Source organism: Dromiciops gliroides, chromosome 1 (genome assembly GCF_019393635.1).
Source record: "Dromiciops gliroides isolate mDroGli1 chromosome 1, mDroGli1.pri, whole genome shotgun sequence".
NCBI classification, from domain to species: domain Eukaryota; kingdom Metazoa; phylum Chordata; class Mammalia; order Microbiotheria; family Microbiotheriidae; genus Dromiciops; species Dromiciops gliroides.
Genome location: NC_057861.1, coordinates 419531491 through 419551164, shown reverse-complemented (window position 1 = coordinate 419551164; position 19674 = coordinate 419531491). Strand labels below are relative to the sequence as shown.

Here is a 19674-nt window from a genome sequence, read left to right as displayed (position 1 = left end):
TTTTTCTCCTTCCCTCCCCTCTCTCCCCCTCCCCTAAACAGCAGGTAATCTGATATAGGTGAGATACATATATATATATATATATATATATATATATATATATATATATAATAACATTAAACATATTTCTGCAGTAGTCATATTATTCTTTTTCTTTTTTTTTTTTTTTTGGTGAGGCAATTGGGGTTAAGTGACTTGCCCAGGGTCACACAGCTAGTAAGTGTCAAGTGTCTGAGGCCGGATTTGAACTCAGGTCCTCCTGAATCCAGAGCCAGTGCTTTATCCACTGCGCCACCTAGCCGCCCCTAGTAGTCATATTATAAGAGAAGAATCAGAGCAATGAGGAAAAACCTCAAAACAGAAAAACAACAGCACCAAAAGCAAAAGAGATAGTATGGTTCAATCAACATCTCTACTCCACAGTTCGTTCTTTTTTTCTGGATTTTGAGATCCTCTTCTATCATGAGTTCCCTGGAACTCTTCTGTACCATTGCATTGGTGAGAAGAATCTAGTCCATCACAGTAGATCAACACACAATATTGATGATACTGTGTACAATGTTCTTCTGGTTCTGCTCATCTCACTCATCATTGATTCATGCAAGTCCTTCCAGGTTTCTCTGAACTCCTCCTGCTCATTGTTTCTTACAGCACCCAACTGAACTTTTAAAAATGTGTTTTCTTTTCCAATTAGAGTGAGGGTTCCTAATATGGTGTCCATGAAATTTTTAAAAATTGCTAACTGTATTTCAAAATAATTTCTTTTGTCAACCCAAATATTTTATTTTATGCATTTAAGTCATTCTGAAAAGAGGTCCACAGACTTCTGCAGATTACCAAAAAGAGTCTATGCCACCCAAAACACTAAGACCCCTTAAATTATAGTGTGAGGTTCTTGTGATCACAGACTATCTTGCTTTTTTAGTTGCCATCTCCAACATTTAACACAATGCTTATACATAGTACATGCTTAATAAATGCTTTTTTCATTAATTCACTTATGTTTGCAAGATGTTAAGTATGGAGAAACATTGAAGAGAGATTTAAGTAGCAAATTGCTCCATTTAGTAAAATTCTTTCTTTTAATCATCTATACATAAACATAGTGGGAGCTTATATTCTTTATATCTTAGTCTACTTTGTGACTGTAAAAAAACCCATTATATAAAATCTTCTGCAAAAGCCTCCATGTTACCTTACATTGTATCATCCAGGTTAATTGCAATGTGTGTGCAAATGGTTTCTTATTAAGGCATTTAAAAAATATTATGAAGACATTCAGTTCAAAATGTCCAGAAGAGAGCTGGTGATTTGGAACTACAGAAGAAGACTTTAACATTGTATGTCACTTGGCTTTTTCAAAGTACTTTCACATATCTTCTCTCATTTGACCATCATGTCAACCTTGGGTCACGAACAGGGGATATATTTATTATCCCTGTTTTACTGACATATGGATCAGAAGTTACTGACTGTCCTTTGCATTGTCTATTTTTTTTTAGAAATGATATCGTGCATAATATTTTCAATTTTTCTTTTATTTTCCCAAACTTACTATATTTTGAAAATCAATCCAAATATCTTCTTTGTGACACCAGCAGCTTGATTTAAAAAAAATAGATATTTATTTGATTATATCCAGTCACCCTTTCCAGACTCCTTCTTTATGTGCCATTTTTACTTTTTCACATAGCATGTTTTTTCTTACCCAGAGTCCATTTGTGGCCATTTCAATATCACTGGTGATGAAAATAGAACACACGTACACACACACACACACACACACACACACACATACACACACATAATGTATTGCATTTGGGATCTATGTGTTCTTCAAATTAGCAATATTAGTTGGATCTCATGTGAAGCTTTCTGCAAGCTTGTTTTTCCCCTCTACAGATTTTATATATTTTGTAAAGCAATGTTGATAATATCCCCCATTATCCTTCCATGTAATGTTTTGCAAATGAGCTTGTACTAGAACTCAGGGTTCTGCTTGAGTGACATATCTCTGCTTAACAAAATCAAATGTTTGCTGACTGAGGCAGTTTCTGGTTTCTTTCTGACTTGTACAGATCGTTTCTCATTAATCAAGCTTCTCTTAAGGAATAGTGATAATTAGAGTAAATGTCTTTACTTTTATCGATTTCTTGTTTTTAGAGACAATTTGTTTAAATAGATTAGACTGGAACAGATAGAACTACATATAACATCTTTAAATATCTGATCTTTCTTCTCATTCAATCTCAGTACTAAATTTGACTTTTGCTCTAATCAGTCAATGAATTCCTCTTAATCTTCATCATCTGCAACAGATGTTGGAGGATTAACTACAATTATTTTCATGGTACTCTGTTTGCATATTCTTACATGATCACTGCATGACTTGAGACCAAATGGAGCCCATATAAAGCCTGAGGGATTCTTACCCATAATTCCCACTTTCACAGTGGACTCGGTTTCCAGTGCTAGGTTGAATATAATCTTTCCCTAAGGGTGTTAAGAGTTGCTTTGAGGGGTTAGGATGGTTTTCTAATACAATTGGCTTGATTTCCCCCTTTCCCATGTACTTCTCCCTAATATTATCAGTAAAAAGGCAGTTGAATGGTACAGTGGGGTAGCTAGGTGGTGCAGTGGAAAAAGTCCCAAGGCTGGAGTCAGGAAGGCTCATCTCCCTCAGTTCAATTCTGGCCTCAGACACTGACTAGTTGCATTACCCTGGGCAAGTCACTTAATCCTGTTTGCCTCGGTTTCCTCATCTGTAAAATGATGTGGAGAAGAGAATGGCAAGTCACTCTAGCATCTTTGCCAAGAAAACCCCAAAGGGAGTCATGAAGAGTTGGACATAACTGAAAGCAACTGAATAACGACAAAAAAGTGGTATAGTAGGTAGGGGTAGAGTGCTGGACTTGGAGTCAGGAAGAAATGAAATCAAATATTACCTTAGACACTTCTGAGTATTGTGACTAGGCAAAGCACTAAACTGTTTTCAACTTTAGTTTCCTTATTGGTAAAATGGAAGCAATAAAACACGCCCCCCACCACCGTCCCGCCTCCAGAATTGTTGTGAAGATCAAATGAAATCACTTAAGCAATGCACTTGTATCCCTTAAAATGCTATGTTAATGTTGTCTGTTACTGTTAAATGTCCCATTAAATTGTTCTTGTTTCTTTTGGTACCCAATAAAACTAACTTCAGTTAGAAACCCAAGTTCAAGTTCTAGTTATGTCACTTCCTAGCTATGTGACCTTTGGCAAATCACTTCATTCCCTCTGCCTCAGTTTCTTAATCTGTAAAACAGGGACAGTAAGACCTGTACTACCTCCCTCAAATGGTTATCGTGGGAATCAAATAAGATCTTATGTATCAAATATTAAGTAATTTATAAAACACTATAGGAATGTTGTCTTTATGATGATTTAAATTATAGTAAGATATTAATTTGGACATTATTCAATTCCTATGCATATGTATCTTGTTCTTCATTGAGGATCAACCTGGAAAAGGAAAGAGAAACATCACTAAAAGGCAGCTATGTGGGGCTGTGGACAAAGGGCCAGACTTGGAGTCAGGAAGACTGGAGTTCAAATCCTACTCTAGACAATACTAGCTGTGTGACCCTGGGAAAGTACCTTAACCTCTGTCTACCTCAGTTTCCTAATCTAAAAAATGGACCTAATAATACGACCTAACTCCCAGAGTTGTTGTGAGGCTAAAATAAGATATTAGTTGTAAAGCACTTGGCAAACCTAAAATGTTAGCTATACATTGCTAACTATTATTTGTTGTTATTGTGGTTAAGTAATTTCATGTCTGCCTCTTTGTGACCCCATTTGGGGTTTTCTTGGCAACGATCCTGGAGTGGTTTGCCATTTTCTTCTCCAGCTCATTTTACAGATGAAGAACTGGGGCAAACAGGATTAAGTGACTTGCCCAGGGTCACACAGCTAGTAAGTGTAGTGTGTAAGGCCAGATTTGAACAGAGGAAGAGGAGGCTTCCTGATTCCAGGCCCAGCAGCCTGTGCCACCTCTGTGCCACCTATCTTCCATTAGCTATTATTATTAAGAATACTGGGCCACTAGGTTAGGAATTCTTTGACTATGGTGACCCAGAAAAAAGACAGATGATTCTCAGTATTGGATCACCCCTTTCTGCTTCCACAAGAGCAGTGTCTCAGAAAGGGGGCAGTGGGGCTGAGTGGTAAAGATTGAATACTTCTTAGACCATCCACAGGTAATAATATAACTAGTATATTCAGTATAAGATATTTGCACAAAGGGAATTAAAAAATCTAGTAGTGGTTGGAAGTATGTATTATGTGAAAGCAAAGAACTCATAGGACACTATTTTAATTGTCCCAGTTAAGGTACTAAGGATCTCTTTTAGGGCCTTGGCAGTGGATACAGAGTGGATATGAGGGATGATGATGAATTTCAGAGAAATTAGGTGACTTATCTGGGGTCACAGAGCAAGTGACAGAACTAGAACTGACTGGAACTCAATTTTTCTAATGGCCAATCCATTGAATGGGAGTGCACAGCAGTGCAGATTAGAGGATAGAAATTAGTGACAGAGTTAGAGCTCTCTCTGATTTGTCTTTCCTTGTGTTGAACCTATGTAGAGATATATTTGTGACCTAAACACAGGCAAGACCAAGATCCTGATAAGGAACCTCACATAGCTGGCACTGTGGATAGAATATGGAGTCTGGAGTCAAGAAAACTCATCTTTGTGAGGCGAGTTCAAACCTAGTTTCAGACACTTATTAGCTGGCTGACCCTGGTCAAATTGCTTAACCCCGTTTGCCTCAGTTTCCTTATCTGTAAAATCAGCTGAAGAAGGAAATGGCAAACCATTCCAGTATCTTTGTTTTTCCAAGGAGATATTACATATTGCCCTCCTTTTTTTTTATTCATTTGGATTTGCTTTACTGTGTCTTGGTTTCTCATAAACTCACTAGCTTCCATTTGTTTAATTCTAGTTCTTAGGCAATAATTTTCATCAGACAGCTTTTTTATCCCCTTTTCCATTTGGCTTTTCAAGCTGACTTTTTTCTCATAACTCTCCTGCATTGCTCTCATTTCTCTTTCCATTCTTTCCTCCACCTCTCTAAATCTTCCTTTTATCTCTCCTACTTTCTCTTCAAAATCCCTTTTAAGAACTTCCAAGGCCTGAGACCAATTCAGATTTGGATGTAAGGGCTTTGGAAGCTTTGGATGTAGGGGCCCTGAGGTTGTTATCTTCTTCTGAGGGTGCACCTTGATCTTCCTTGTTGCTAAAGAAACTTTCTATTGTTCTCAACTTTCTTTGCTTGCTCATTTTTCCATTTTTTAGTTGATTGTGGGGCCCTACTTCCAAGCTACACTCTCCCAAGCTTCAGAGGGTCCCAGGTGTTTTGGTTTGAGGGAGGGCAGGTTTTTCTCTAGCCTGGCCTGTTCTCTGATCAAGCCAATTTGCTAGTTAACCAGCCAGCAGAGTGCTGATGTGGTTCTTAAGCTTCAACAAGCCTGTACCCCTCCCCGACCTGGGCCTCCCTCCACTCAGGATTTCTTCCTGGTTCCTTGCTGGGGTGTGATAACTGAATTCCTCCTTAGGTCCCACAGACACCCCTGCACTTTTCCCCCTGGTCAGCCGTTCATCCCTCTCACCCAACAGTAAGCTTAGTTGCAGAGAACGCTGGTGCTGCAGCTGATTCAGAGGCTCGGGGGTAAGTTCCTCTTGTGCCACATGTCTGGATTCTGTGTCAGCACGATTGTGGGCTTGGACTCTGCTCACAACACTGTATGGCCCCCTTTAATCTGGAAAATAATCTAGGGTGTCTTTTTGTGGGTTTTGCTGCTCTAGGTCTTATTTTATTGCTTTTGGGGGGGGTAATTGAGCCAGGAACTCTGTGTGTTTCCATTCCAGTATCTTTGCAAAGAAAACCCCAAATGGAGTCACTGAGGTAGACTTGATTAAAAAATGACTGAACAATTTTTACCTTCTTCTAAATACAAATATGGGGGTCCTGGGCCATGTTCAATGAGTTATCTTCTATCAAAACCCAGTTATGGAATGTACATATCTGGGTCATGTAATCCAGTGTTTTGTCTCTATCATATTAATTAGAAGACCTTGTTGGAAATCATGGTGAAACTCTGCTGCCAAATAGATAATTCAATTTTCTCCTCCTTCCCCTCTCCCATATTCCAATGTGAAATGTTAGATGTCTACACAGGAAAGTACTAGTGATAGCTTTTTTAGGAGAGTACTTGGAACTTATGATTTCATCAGGGGAACTTCTGGTGTGGAGAATTCCTCTGGCAATGCAGATCACCAACTTTCCTGTGATTCATTTTAGAGTTTCCGAGGGCTCTGAGACATTAAATGATTTTCTTATAACAGGCCTTCATAACTCCCAGGTCATCCCTCTATCTATTCTGCTGTATTGTCCCTCTAAGTTAGTAGAAAAGAATTCAGTATGACCCAATTGGTTTTAATGCCAATATAAATCTGTCCCACACTTTGATTTCCAACAAAATTTAGTAATCATCTTGGGACAGTTTCAGGGCAGATGTAATTGAAGCCACAAAAAAGGTAAAATGTAACAATGGCTACAGCTCTCAGTCACTGGGCTATGAACTCTTTTTTTTTTTTTTTTTTTAGTGAGGCAATTGGGGTTAAGTGACTTGCCCAGGGTCACACAGCTAGCAAGTGTTAAGTGTCTGAGGCCTGATTTGAACTCAGGTACTCCTGAATCCAGGACCAGTGCTTTATCCACTGCACCACCTAGCCGCCCCTGGGCTATGAACTCTTAAGGGCTAGAGATCAGAGCAAAGTCCAGGAATATCGTAAGGAGCCAGGGATGCCTTCTGTGAATCCCAAAACAAGATGGGTTGAAGAAATAATATATCAAGTATGTGACTACATTTCCCAATGTTGGCAGATGCTGCATAGGAAAAAAAACAACAACAACAAAAAACCTCAAACTTATTGAAAAGTCTTACCGAATTCACCATTGCTTTTTTGTCACGATGCATTTTCTCATTCAATACTAACAGGACAACTATTATCACCTATGGGGGGTTGGTCCTAGCTATTTGATGAAGAGATAATGGACTTGAGATGCAGCCTGAGACATGAATTCTTAGCCATTGCCAATGTGTTGGTTTGTTTTGTGGGGTGATGCATCTTTGTTACAAGGGAGAATTTCCACTGAGAGGGAAACTGGACAAATGGTGGTCCAGATTTATATTGACATTGGGACCAAGGTTCAAATTGGGTCATATTCTAATATGGAAATCAGTTTTGCATGACTACACATTTATAACCTATGTCAAATTGCTTCTTAATGAAGGGAGTAAGGAGAGAGGAAGGGAGAGAATTTGGAACTCAAAATTTTAAAAACGAATGTCAAAAATTGTTTTTATATGTAATTGGGGGAAAACAAAATATTAAATAAAAAAACTAAATTGTCTCATATTTAATTCTACTCTGAGAGGGGAGATGGCAAGGTTGGTTGGCAGTGATATGTAAACAAAAGTCCCAATAAAATATTTTTCTAAAAGGCATGGAGAAAAAGAAATTCAAAAGAGAGAAAAATAGGACAGTTTTGTGATGACTTTTAAAAATGTTATATAGATAGACTTTAAAAAAAGCTAATGACAGAAGTTTGATTTCCTATTCATGCCTCTTTCTAATTCATCTTTAGGTACTGAAATACTAATTTGTGGATTTTTATTAAGTTTACAACAAAAAGGGAGATTTTAATGAATAGAAAGGGGACCCCACACTCTGACATGGTTGAGAACCAACACCTGAGTTCAAGTAAAATACATTAGGGATCTCCAGACTCCTGCTTCCTCTGGGCCTTTCAGCTGGTAGTGAACAAAGTCTGTCTGCATTTATAAGATCTGATCAAAATCACACCATGAGGCTGTCCAGCAGCAGGGTAATGATTCTGTTTTGTTCATTAAAAGCCAATTTCTCATCATCTCCACTCCACTGGGGCTTAATAGAGTCCCAAGCTCCCTTTGAAGTCAGCACAAGGTAAGAAATGAGGCCAAAATGGCTGTGGACAGACCAGCTCATCTTTTCCTGCCCTGTGCCTGCCCTGATATGACCCCTCAATCACAAAACAAGTGAACAGAGAAGACGAAAAACTACACAAAAATACATTAAACACACAAAATTGCCTCATTGTGTCAAGACACAAAAAGCCTAAGAGCTTAATCAAAGACCATTCATTCTAATGCCACCCGGAGATCAGCCAGCCTGTGAGATTAGGGGTAATCAGAGCTATAGAGGCACTTTTTGTCACGATTTTCAGTTATACATCTTGGTATGTACCCATGCTCCTACAATAACAGTGAGTTCATTTTACTCTGAGGTTTTTTTTGTTCCTTTTTGGACCTAATCTACAATTTCATTGATCAAAGGAACTCCCAGTTAGGGATCTCCCTCTACCAGCACAGACTGGGACTTGGTCTGCAAATTATAGTCTTAGAGAATTGCCTGGGACTCTGAGATACTTGCCCATGGTCATATAGGTAGTAAAGGAGAAAGGAAGAATTTGAACTCAGATCTTCTGACTTCAAAGTCAATGAGGTTCTTGAGGCTTTTCCCATCCATAATTCATAACTTCTAAGCATCATCACTCCTGCTTACCTCACCTGCTTTCATCACTGAAGAAATGGCACGCCTACTTGACATAGAATAGTCCCCCAATTTTTTTCCCACAAACACAAGCTTGGTGGTGCAGTGAATTGTGTTCTGGATCTTTACTGTGATCCTGGGTAAGTTATTTAACCTCTTCCTGTCTCAGTTTCCTCAGCCATAAAATACTGATTATAAAAACACCTACTGCCCAGGATTATTGTGAGGGTCAAATGAGATAATATTAATAGAGTTTTTAGCACAGTGCCTGGCACACAATAGATGTCCCAAATGAATACTTCCTTCCTGCTTAAGGACTTGCTGCATCAGTCATCTCCCTCCCCCTCCATTCCCGCCTTCCTTGTATCTCCTATCTCTCTACTGTCCCTTCTGCCTATAAACATGCTCAGGTCTCTCCAACCCTAAAAATGCCCTCCCTGCAGCCCTCTAAACCTGTATGACTATTGTTTTATCTCATTCTCTCTATTCACTGCTAAATTTCTTTTGCCCTTACTCAGTGCCTCTCATCACATACTCTCTCCTCAGCCTCTTGTAACCTGGTGTCTGCCCTTACTGCTCTACTGACATTGACCTTTCAGAGGTTACCAGTGACTTCTCAATCATTGCATCTGGGGGCTTTTCCTCATTCCTCACCTTCTCTTCAGCTTCTAAGGCTCTTGTCCATTTACACTCACTTGATAGTCTCTGGCTTCAGAGACATTACACTCTGCCTGGTTCTTCTTTAACCATTGTTTGCTATCTTTTTATGTTTTTCCTGACCCCTTCATGTGGGCGATCAATCCCTAAAGGCATGCATCTCTCCTCTCTATGCATGACAAAACTCCCATTCCCTTAATACTACTATGCAACTGACCCCCCCAAATCACATAATAGGTACTTAATAAATGCTTGTTGATTGATCACTGATTACATCCAGTCCTCATTTCTCTTTTAAGTTTCAGACTTTTATCTCCTCCTTACAGAATACCTCCTCTTGGAAGATCCATCAGAATCTCAAATATATTCTAAACTGAACTCATTGTTTTTCTCCTTACCTTCTCACTCCTTCTGGCTTAACTTTTTTGTATGTGTGATCACCATTCTCCAGATGTCCCATGTCTGTCATCTGGGGGCCATGTCTTACTATGTCCTGTTGCTTCCACCTCTTCAATATCTCTTATATGGATTTCTCTTCTACACCCGCCACCACTGTTTTGGTATGAAGTCTGACTATCTATATTATTACATCAATCTCTTTATATGTCTTTTTGCCTCTATATTCTCCTAAATTTTGCCTGTATATTCTCTAGAATAATAATTTTTATGCTTAAATCTAGGCATTTCACTCTTTTGCTAAAAATTCTCCAGTGGAATCTTCTTGTCTTAAGAGTAAAGTTCAGGTTCATTTACACAGAATTCAAGTCCCCCTACAATCTAAAATTACCCTTTCTGGTCTTAACATTCTGTACCATCCAACAAAACCAGTCTATTCTCTAAATACCTGAAGCCCCATGTCTTTGTACCTTTGTTCATTATGTCCTCCAGCCTGGGATGCCCTTCATCTCTATCCTGACCTTGGCAGCAAGTCCTCTCTTATCTTCAGACTATATAACCCTCTTCTGTGTGTCATTTCATAACTCCCTTATGTACTTATCACATAATATATATTATAAATACCTGCTTTGATATCTTGTGCTCCTCTTCTAATAGAGTGCAAGCCCTTTGAAGGTAGCTTCACATTTTATGTAAACCTTTCATCTCCTCCAGGGCCTTGTACAGTGTACATAAGAGCTTAACAAATATCTTTTGTTGTTTCCCCTCCCAAAACAGGACCTCTCTATGTATATATTGTCCCTTGCCTAACATGATTGTTGTTTAGAATCCAGCCTCCATTGACTGTACATGATTGGAACACTCACTCTGAAGCTTCAATGCAAACACCCTGGAGGAGTCCAGCTTCTGAGAAACAAGAAGAAACAAAAGAAAATAAAGGCAAGATCAATACTTTGGTTCAAATAGACGATCATGAGCCAATTATTCAAAGCTATGCCATGAAATGCTGTTAAAAGCTTGCCAGTTTTAGGTGATTTGTGGTGGGGAATCAGAGACTGCAGGGCCTGCTAAGGGATACATCTTGGCAGCATGTATCAAACAACTTCCTCTTATGGGAGAGCAAACATAAATGGGACTGAACAACTAAATGATTCACACTTTGGATTTGAGGGTCCAAGTGCTAAGAATTTCCACTCTATTAGCTATGTGACTCGGGCCAAGTCAAAGAACCTCTGCCTACCTCTGTTTGCTCTATTGTAAAATGTGCATAATAGCATCTATCTACATTGCAAGGTTGTTTTGAGGATCAAATGAGATATTTGTAAAGTGCTTAGCATAGTATCTAGCACATAATAGATATTAATAGATGCTTATTCTCCTTCCCCACCTTTTCCCCCCATCTTGTAGCAAATGGGCCAGAGATTGAAAGGAAGTCCCAACAAGGTCAATACTAAAATAAACAAAGTCTTCCATCCACCAAAATATTTGTAGCAACATTGTGCATATGTGGTTTTTTTATAAATGATATGAAGGGATTATAAACAAAGTAGATGCTCATTAATTGGGGAATAGCTAAACAGGTTTTGGTACGTACATGTATTAGAATATTCCTAAGCTCTGTCAAAAGTGGAGAAAAAGAGGCCTGTAATCATCTCAGCCAGCCCTGAGATATCCAGCAAGTGGTCGTCTTCACACCAAGGCAGGGGACAAGGGCTGCGTTGCCACATTGTCTTGTGGACTGTACTTTTGCTGCCATTCCTCTTCCTCTTGGGTTCCATGCAGTCATCTTTTCCTCCTGGGGCCAAGTGCTCATGGTCATTCATCAGCCTCCAAGACATTCCCTCTTCTTTTTCCTTTGTCATGAACTAGACTCCAGCTTCTTCAACTGAATGTGGGGTTTATAGAAAATTTGGCACACTAAAAGGTTACATATAGCTATTTTATATACCCATACACCCAGGGTCATGAGTGGACAAAGTTTGAGCAGCCTGGGCCTAGACGAACATTAACATTTACAAGTGCCAGAAAACAGATTCTATAGGAAACAATCTGTCGTGTGTGTTTTTTTTTTAAGAAATCTAACATGTTTGTACCAATATTTCTGCGCCTGTCTTCTGTCCTCTTCCAGATTTATATGGTTTTTAAGGTAGTATTCATTTATAGAAGCATATTTAATCTATTTCAGCTTATAAAAATAAGAAAATTATTTGCTTTGATTTAATAAATTCAGTTGTCAGAATTACCCAACATACCAATGATTAAAAAGTCTTACCTATAATTTGAACTTAAAATGACTTCATGAATTAAGGATTTCATCTCCTAAGATGGTTTTTTATGATGGTTTTAAGTGAAACATTCAAATTAAAATCATAGATTTGTAGGGTTTCCTATGTACTTGTTAATGAGTATATCATCATTTCCTAAGGCATAAAGGTGCATTGTAATCTGCACTGATGGAGGGAATGGCGATAGAGATAAAGTAGTAAGTACTTTAAGACGTTCCATTAATACATATGTTTGTGTACACACACACACACACACACACACACAAAAAGAATATTGTTAAGCTATAAATATAATGAACATGATATGTATACAGAAGGACATGGAAAGATATATGTGGATTTGCTTTATATCCTGACAGATGCTATCCACATCCAGAGAAAGAACTGATAAATAGAAGTATGTATAAAGTTATATATACACAAATAAACATATTTGTGTCTAATGGTAGCCATCTCTAGGGTAGGGGTGGGAAAGGGAAGAAAAACGGGGAAAAAGGAAATTTACATGATAATTATACATTTAAAAGGAGAACAAGTTGTGCATGACAGATTGGCAGTTTCATGTGTTATCATCTTTTAAAATTATAATGTTATGGAAATATTTGTTTTATTCCATAAATTAAAAAATAAAATAAATGATTTTTTTAAAAAAGAAAGAATTATATGAAATGATATAATGTGAAGTCCACAGAATTGGGGAAACAATAAACAATTATGACAACAAAATAAATGGGCAGGGCAACAACTGAACAAGAACAAAAGTTGAAACTGAACACTATTTAGTTATAATTACAAAGCTTGGTCCCAAAGAAGAAATAGATGATGTTTGTTCCTTCTACCCCATTCACCCCCACCCACAAGTAGAGGACTGTGGGTATGGAATATTGCATATAATATCAGACTTTTTTGATATGCTGGTTGTTTTTTATGGACTTTTTCTTTTGTTTTCTTCTTCCTTATTGCAAGGAATAAATTTCTTGGAGGGAGATGAATTCTCTGGGAAATGTAGATGATAGAAAAACAGAATATAGAAATATTTTTAAGAAAGTTCAAAAGACCCATTAGTGTATCAGAAAAAGCACAAAATTTGAGGTTAGGAAAAATAAGTTTGCCATCTGGCTCCACTACTAACTATCCATGGTACGTTACTTCAACCCCATTTCAGTTTACTCATGGGTAAGATGAGAGAGTTGGGTTAGCTGAACCCTGAAATGCCTTCTAGCACTGAAGTCTAGGATGCTATGATGAGATACGCAAGTATGTCTCTCATGTCTTTAAAGTCAGTCCACAGAAAAACCTCCTACTCTGCACTTGGAGATGAAGAGGAAAAAGAGAGAATGGTATACCTAGATGCAGAAAATCTGAGGAAGGATTGGGAGGGGGGAGAGAGAGACAGACAGACAGACACAGACAGACAGACACAGACACACGCAGAAAGACAGAGAGACAGAGGTAGACAAAGAGAGACAAGGACACGGAGAGATAAAGACAAAGATACAGAGAGAGAGAACAGGAAGTAAAAGAATGTAAAAATCCTTAACTATGTCCATTTCTGATGTTTAAAGTCTTTGTAAACTTTCTTGTTTGTGTTTTTATTTCTGAAGTATTTATTTTTGCTCTGTTAAAAGTTCTTACCAATAAAGGTGACACTTTCTAAGTAGGAATGGTTGGATTGCTCCTAAATCTGAAAATTCTGTTGCTGTCTCCTGGCTTCTGAAGCCTGCAGTGTCCTTTCAACATACCAGTGACACAGGGCAAGGGGGCAGCAGAGAAATTTGGTAGGGGATTGTAAATCGGGAATGAGAAAAGAGAATGTGACATTTCGGTTACCAAAGTGGTAAATGTATGAGCACACTCAAATGTAACTAAAAGCCCCCTGCTTAATACCCGATTAAATGCAAACTTTCTCCTAGGGAAAAGAGTGCATTTAATTTTGGCAAATACACCTGTAGCATTTCTAAAATCTTCATTTAAAAAACTAAACTATACATTCTCAAATACCAATGAATACTTTTGAAACAATATTCTAAAGATCTGAGTATAAAGGAATAGAAAAAAAGCTTATGTTTTCCTTAAAAGAAGGATATTTTGAAACTAAGGAGGAAGCAACCATTAAAAAAAATTAGGGATTCTCTTACTTGAAAACTATTTTTTCTTGGGAATTTTAATCCAACCAAACCTATAGAAATAAGGTTCTGAAACCAGGACTGACAGTAATAATGGATGTTTATATGGTGACTTAAAGGATAAAAATGCTTTGTATATATTAAGTCACAATAACCTCACAATAACCTTAACCCTAACCCTGTGAGGCAGGTACAATAGATACCATCATACCCACGTTATAGATGAGGAAATTGAGGTTCAGTGGCTTGCCAATGACCACACAACTAGAAAGCATCAGAGGTAGAATCTGAAGCATTCTATCCATATGCCACACTGCCTTCAGCCAACAAGAGAACACTGAACACATAAGGAGGAGGCATGTCTTAAGCAACTCTGATTGTGAAAACATGCATTTTTTGGCTAAAAGAACAAAGACATAAAAGAGCCTTGTTTCCCCCAAAGGGGGGGGGGATATTTTGAAATAGTCACTCTAAATCTGGTTCACACAGTCCTAGCAGAACTCTGCAAACTCCATAAAAAATGAATTTGAATGTCTGGTTCAGGGCAGGCCCTTAAACTGACTCTACTCTGCAAGGCTGGATTTTACTTGTGGTGCTCAGTCAGGAAAAACAAGGTCTCCTGAAAATGAATATGATTTACTTTACAGGCCTTGAAAATCACAGATTTGAAATGCTTGGGCTGGCTACAAGAGCATGATTGCAAAACACAAAAGGGGAGTTTGGGCTGAATTCATCTCTGAGTTTTACAAAATGTATCCTTGAGGATTCTGAAGGAACTAGTGGGAAGATGCTAATCAGGAAACAAGCAGAAACATAAAATGGCATCCCTAATAAACTTTGTTATAAGATGTAGAGCAGGAAGAATCTTTTAGAGGTCAGGTAGGCTGATCCAGCTCATTCTACAAATGAGAAAATTAAGGCCCTGAGAGAAAATTACCTGTCCAAATTCAAACAGTGACAGAGACAAGATTCAATATAGTCTATTGATCACTGCATGGTGGTCTATTGAAACTCCTTGCTAAAGAAAATAATATTCACAGTAATAACAACAACATCAACTTTAAGATTTGCAAAGTACTTTCTTCAAAATAATGCTATGAGGCAGGAAAATGAAAATATACTCATTTTGCCAATGAGAAAACTCTGTCTATGAAGGGTTATGTAACATACTGATGGTCACAAAACTCGTTAGTGTCCTTGGTTAGGAATCACTGACTCAGAATGATATTAGCATTACTTTTCACCCCTTAAAATTTCCATCAAGAACTCTATGCCTGCATGTGTTAGTATTTTGTATTCTTTGGGGGTGAGCCTTAGAAATGTTATAGAAATATACATCTGTTTCTTAATATCTGCAAAATTGGCAGCATGAACTTCATGTAGTAACATGAAGAAATAGCAAGACTTTCTGTTGACAAGTAAAGGCAAAGAATTCACAATAAACTGGCATCTGATTTTAGGAATGGGCTGAAAACAATCTAGCCTCAACTCAGAAGTATTTGGATTATCCTCATTCCAGTTTCCTTGGGCCCACATAGCACCTGAGCACCAGAAGAGTTGCATTGACATTGAAGACCTTCTTATCACAAGGGCAAAAGGAATCTTGGTACTTGCGGCCCATGTCACAGCTTCCTCATCTAAAAACTGGGAATGATAAGAGCTCCTTCTCCTTATATCATATTGGGAATATGATTAAGACTATAGTCATCTTGTATATTTTGAGTAACTAGAAAGAAAAGTCATACATTTCCTTCTAAATCTGGTGTCACCGGGGTGAGAACACAGCCAGTGCTACCATATTAAGACCAACTCAGAACTATCTAGGATGATCCTCATTGAGGTCTATATCAGTTTCAGCAGAAACAACTCACTGGTCCTTCTAACTTAGGTCTCCCTTTCCCCTGACCAATTCATTTAAGTACTATATTGAATTAAGTTAAATTGAAAGTTTACAAAGAGCAAAGATCCAGCCCAAGTGAATCTACAGAAGTGGTCCCACTGTATTTTCAAACAGTCTCCCTAGCAAGACACAACAGAGCTGGTTTTTAAGCATCTGGTTCTTAAGCACGGGCCTGCTTATAATACCAGGGTATTTGGCCTAAGCTAGGTGGCACAGTGGATAGAACACTAGACCTGGAGTCAGGAAGGCCTGAGTCCAAATCCAGTCTCAGATATTTACTAGCTGTGTGGCCCTGGGCAAGGTTACTTATTCCTGTTTGCCTCAGTTTCCTCATCTGTAAAATAAGCTGTAGAAGGCAATGACAAACCACTTCAGTATCTTTGCCAAGAAAACCGCAAATGGGTTCAAAAAGAGTCAGACATGACTGAACAACAACAAATGTGATCTAAGGGAATTTTCTGCTAGTAAGAATACTTGGGCACCCTCTCACAGATTAACCATAACCATAGCTAAAAAGTCCTAAACATGGATATTAGCAAATTCAAACATCACGCTTTGCTTGGATACAAGGAGACAGTATGTCTTGGCCATCCAAACACTAGATCTAGAAGCAGGAAAAGATCTGGACTCTCTTCCTGTTTTTTAATACTTAAGAGCTGTGTGGATCTGGGCGAGTCATTTATATTTTAAAGTCTTAGTTTCTTCATTTGTAAGTGGGGGCTTTTAATACTTTATTAGACAGTTCATGGGGTTTGTATGAGGAAAAGCAGAGTAACAAAAGATGACATTAGAATTAAGAGCACCTGGGTTCAAACCTCATCTCTGACAGTTGCTAGTTTTATGAGTATGGGCAAGTCAAACAATCTCCCTGGGGCTTGGTTTCTCATATGAAAATAAGGGGGTTGGGCTAGCTGGCTTCCGAGAGCAATTCTAGTTCGAGATTTATGGTTCTTTGAGCTGAAGAGAAGTGCTAGATAAAAAAAATTGTTGTTGTTGTTGTTATTTCATATAAACTACAATTTCCACAAGGAGTTGTCATGATATCCTAGACTAAGCCACTAGGAAATGCCTAAGTCCTCATGCTAGTGCCAGTTTACGATTTTGTGTCCTTGCCTTTTGCTTGTATGTCATCTTCATTTCTCTTGAAAAAATTAAACCTCATCCTCAAGTAGAATCAGAAAAGAGTGTCCAGGTAAGAGGTTGTGGAGGGAATGATGACAAAGTTAAACAAGGTGGGAGGATTTCATATTATACTCAGCCCTTACTGGACTATATCCAATTTACACATTTAGTTCTGGGTGCCATATTTTGAGAACTATGCCAATAAGCTGGAGCATTGCCAGAAGAGGATGATTGGGATAGTGAAAGAAATGGAGAACACACCATGTGAAATTGGTTGAAGGAGCTGGGAATGTGTACCCAACAGAAAAAAAAAGACTTAGAGATGTCATAACTATTTAAAATAGCTAAGAAATAGTCAAAAAACTATTATGGGGACAGGTAGGTGGCACAGTGGATAAAGAACCAGCCCTGGATTCAGGAGAAACTCAGTTCAAATCCAGCCTCTGAGACTTGACACTTGCTTGCTATGTGACCCTGGGCAAGTCACTTAACCCTCATTGCCCTAAAAAAAGGCTATTATGGGGGGGGGGAAGGATAGCAGAGATTGGCTTGGCCAATAGAGGGAAGAGAGAAAACAATGATTGGAAATTGCAGAGAACTAGATTAAAACTTAATGTAAAGAAAGGCTTTTTATTTTATTTTATTTTTAGTGAGGCAATTGAGGTTAAGTGACTTGCCCAGGGTCACACAGCTAGTAAGTGTTAAGTGTCTGAGGCCAGATTTGAACTCAGGTACTCCTGATTCCAGGGCCGGTGCTCTATCCACTGTGCCACCTAGCTGCCCCAAGAAAGGCTTTTTAATGTTTAGAACCATTCAAAAGTGCAATGGTCAGACTTGGGCAGTAGTAGATTCATTCTCCTTCCTTGGAAGATTTCAAGAAAAAGCTGGATGAATATTTGTTGAATATACCGTAGAAGTGGTTAATAGTCAGATATGGGTTAGATTAGTTGGTTTTTGAGGTCCCTCCTAGCTCTTAAATTCAACATTTTATAAAAATGTAAGTCAACCAGCACTTGTTAAGTGACTACTATATTCCAGGTATCATATCAAGCTCTAGGAATTTGGCAATTAAGAGATCATTGGCAATTTTGGAGAAAGCAGTTTCAGTTAAATGATTAGGCTGGAGACCAGACTACAAAATGTTTAGAAGAGAGTGCATGGAGAATAAACGAACACACCTCATGAAGACAACTTTTCTCAAGAAGTTAGCCAAGAAGGGGAGGGGTTATAGGATGGCAGCTAAACAGACAAGCTATGAAACTTAAACATTATTTCTCCAGGAGTAGGTTATAAGTATCACCGAGATGTTCAGAATAGATTAGGAAAAGAAGAACATGTAAATTTACTGAGGACAGGAGTTGACTCTGTTGTTCAGTATGTGCCATCACCACTGATAACAATGCAGATCTTTGTGAAGACCTTATCTAGCAGGACTATCACCTTTGAGGTGGAGCCCACTGATACCACTGAGAATGTCAAAGCCAAAGTCCATGACAAGGAAGACATTCTCTCAGACTAGCAGATATTAAACTGCTGGAAAGCAGGTAGAAGATGCGTGAGATTTGTCTGACTACAATATCCAGAAAGAATCTAACCTGCATTTGGCCCTTTGTCTCAGGGGTGGGATACAGATCTTTGTGAAGACTTTTACTGTCAAGACCATCACCCTTGATGTTGAACTGGGTGATAGCATTGAGAATGTCAAGGCAAAGGACAGGACAAAGAAGGCCTCTCCCTCCTCCCCCTCCTCCCAAGATCAGCAGAGATTTCCTATAAGGCAGCTTGAACATGGTCAAACCATATCTGAGTATAATATCCAGAAAAGAACCCAAATTCATTACTTGGTTCTTTGTCTCAGAGGGGGGATACAGATCTTTGTGAAAACCTTGACTGGTAAGAATGTAGCTCTTGAAATGGAGCCCAGTGACACCATTGAAAATGTTGACCAAAATTCAAGACAAAGAAGGTATTGCTCCCTTTGCAGCTAAAGGATGGGTATACCCTGTCTGACTACAACTTCCAGAAGGAATCTACCCTGCCCTTGGTTCTGTGATTCAGGAGAGGTGCCTAAATTCCCTTGTTTCTTTCAAGCTTTTGAATAATTTCACAGCACTTTTCTTTCAATAAAATTGGGAGAAAAAAGAAGAGCATGGAAACAATGCCTGGCACACAGTAAGCACTTAAATGTTTATTGACTGTCTGACTTCCACATACCTATGACTCATTTCTATGTCATTTATATAGAGTGTGGAAACTCAGAGTTATGCATATTAGCCTATGTAACCATAGTTCTCCATTAAAAGGCTACTCTAGGGGCAGCTAGGTGGTGCAGTGGATAGAGCACCTGCCCTGGAGTCAGGAGTACCTGAGTTCAAATCCGGCCTCAGACGCTTAACACTTACTAGCTGTGTGACCCTGGGCAAGTCACTTAACTCCAATTGCCTCACTAAAAAAAAAAAAAAAAAAAAAAAAAAAAAAAAAAAAAAAGGCTACTCTAGTGCCTCAATATAAGATCAAAATGTTGTCCTCATGGTTGATAGCAGAGAAAT

General features: G+C 38.5%; 1 pseudogene; it reads left to right on the top strand.

Annotated features, from left to right (window-relative positions):
• Window positions 1–18524: 18524 nt before the first annotated feature.
• LOC122738293 lies at window positions 18525–19178 on the top strand (annotated as a pseudogene).
• The last annotated feature ends 496 nt before the right edge of the window (window positions 19179–19674 follow it).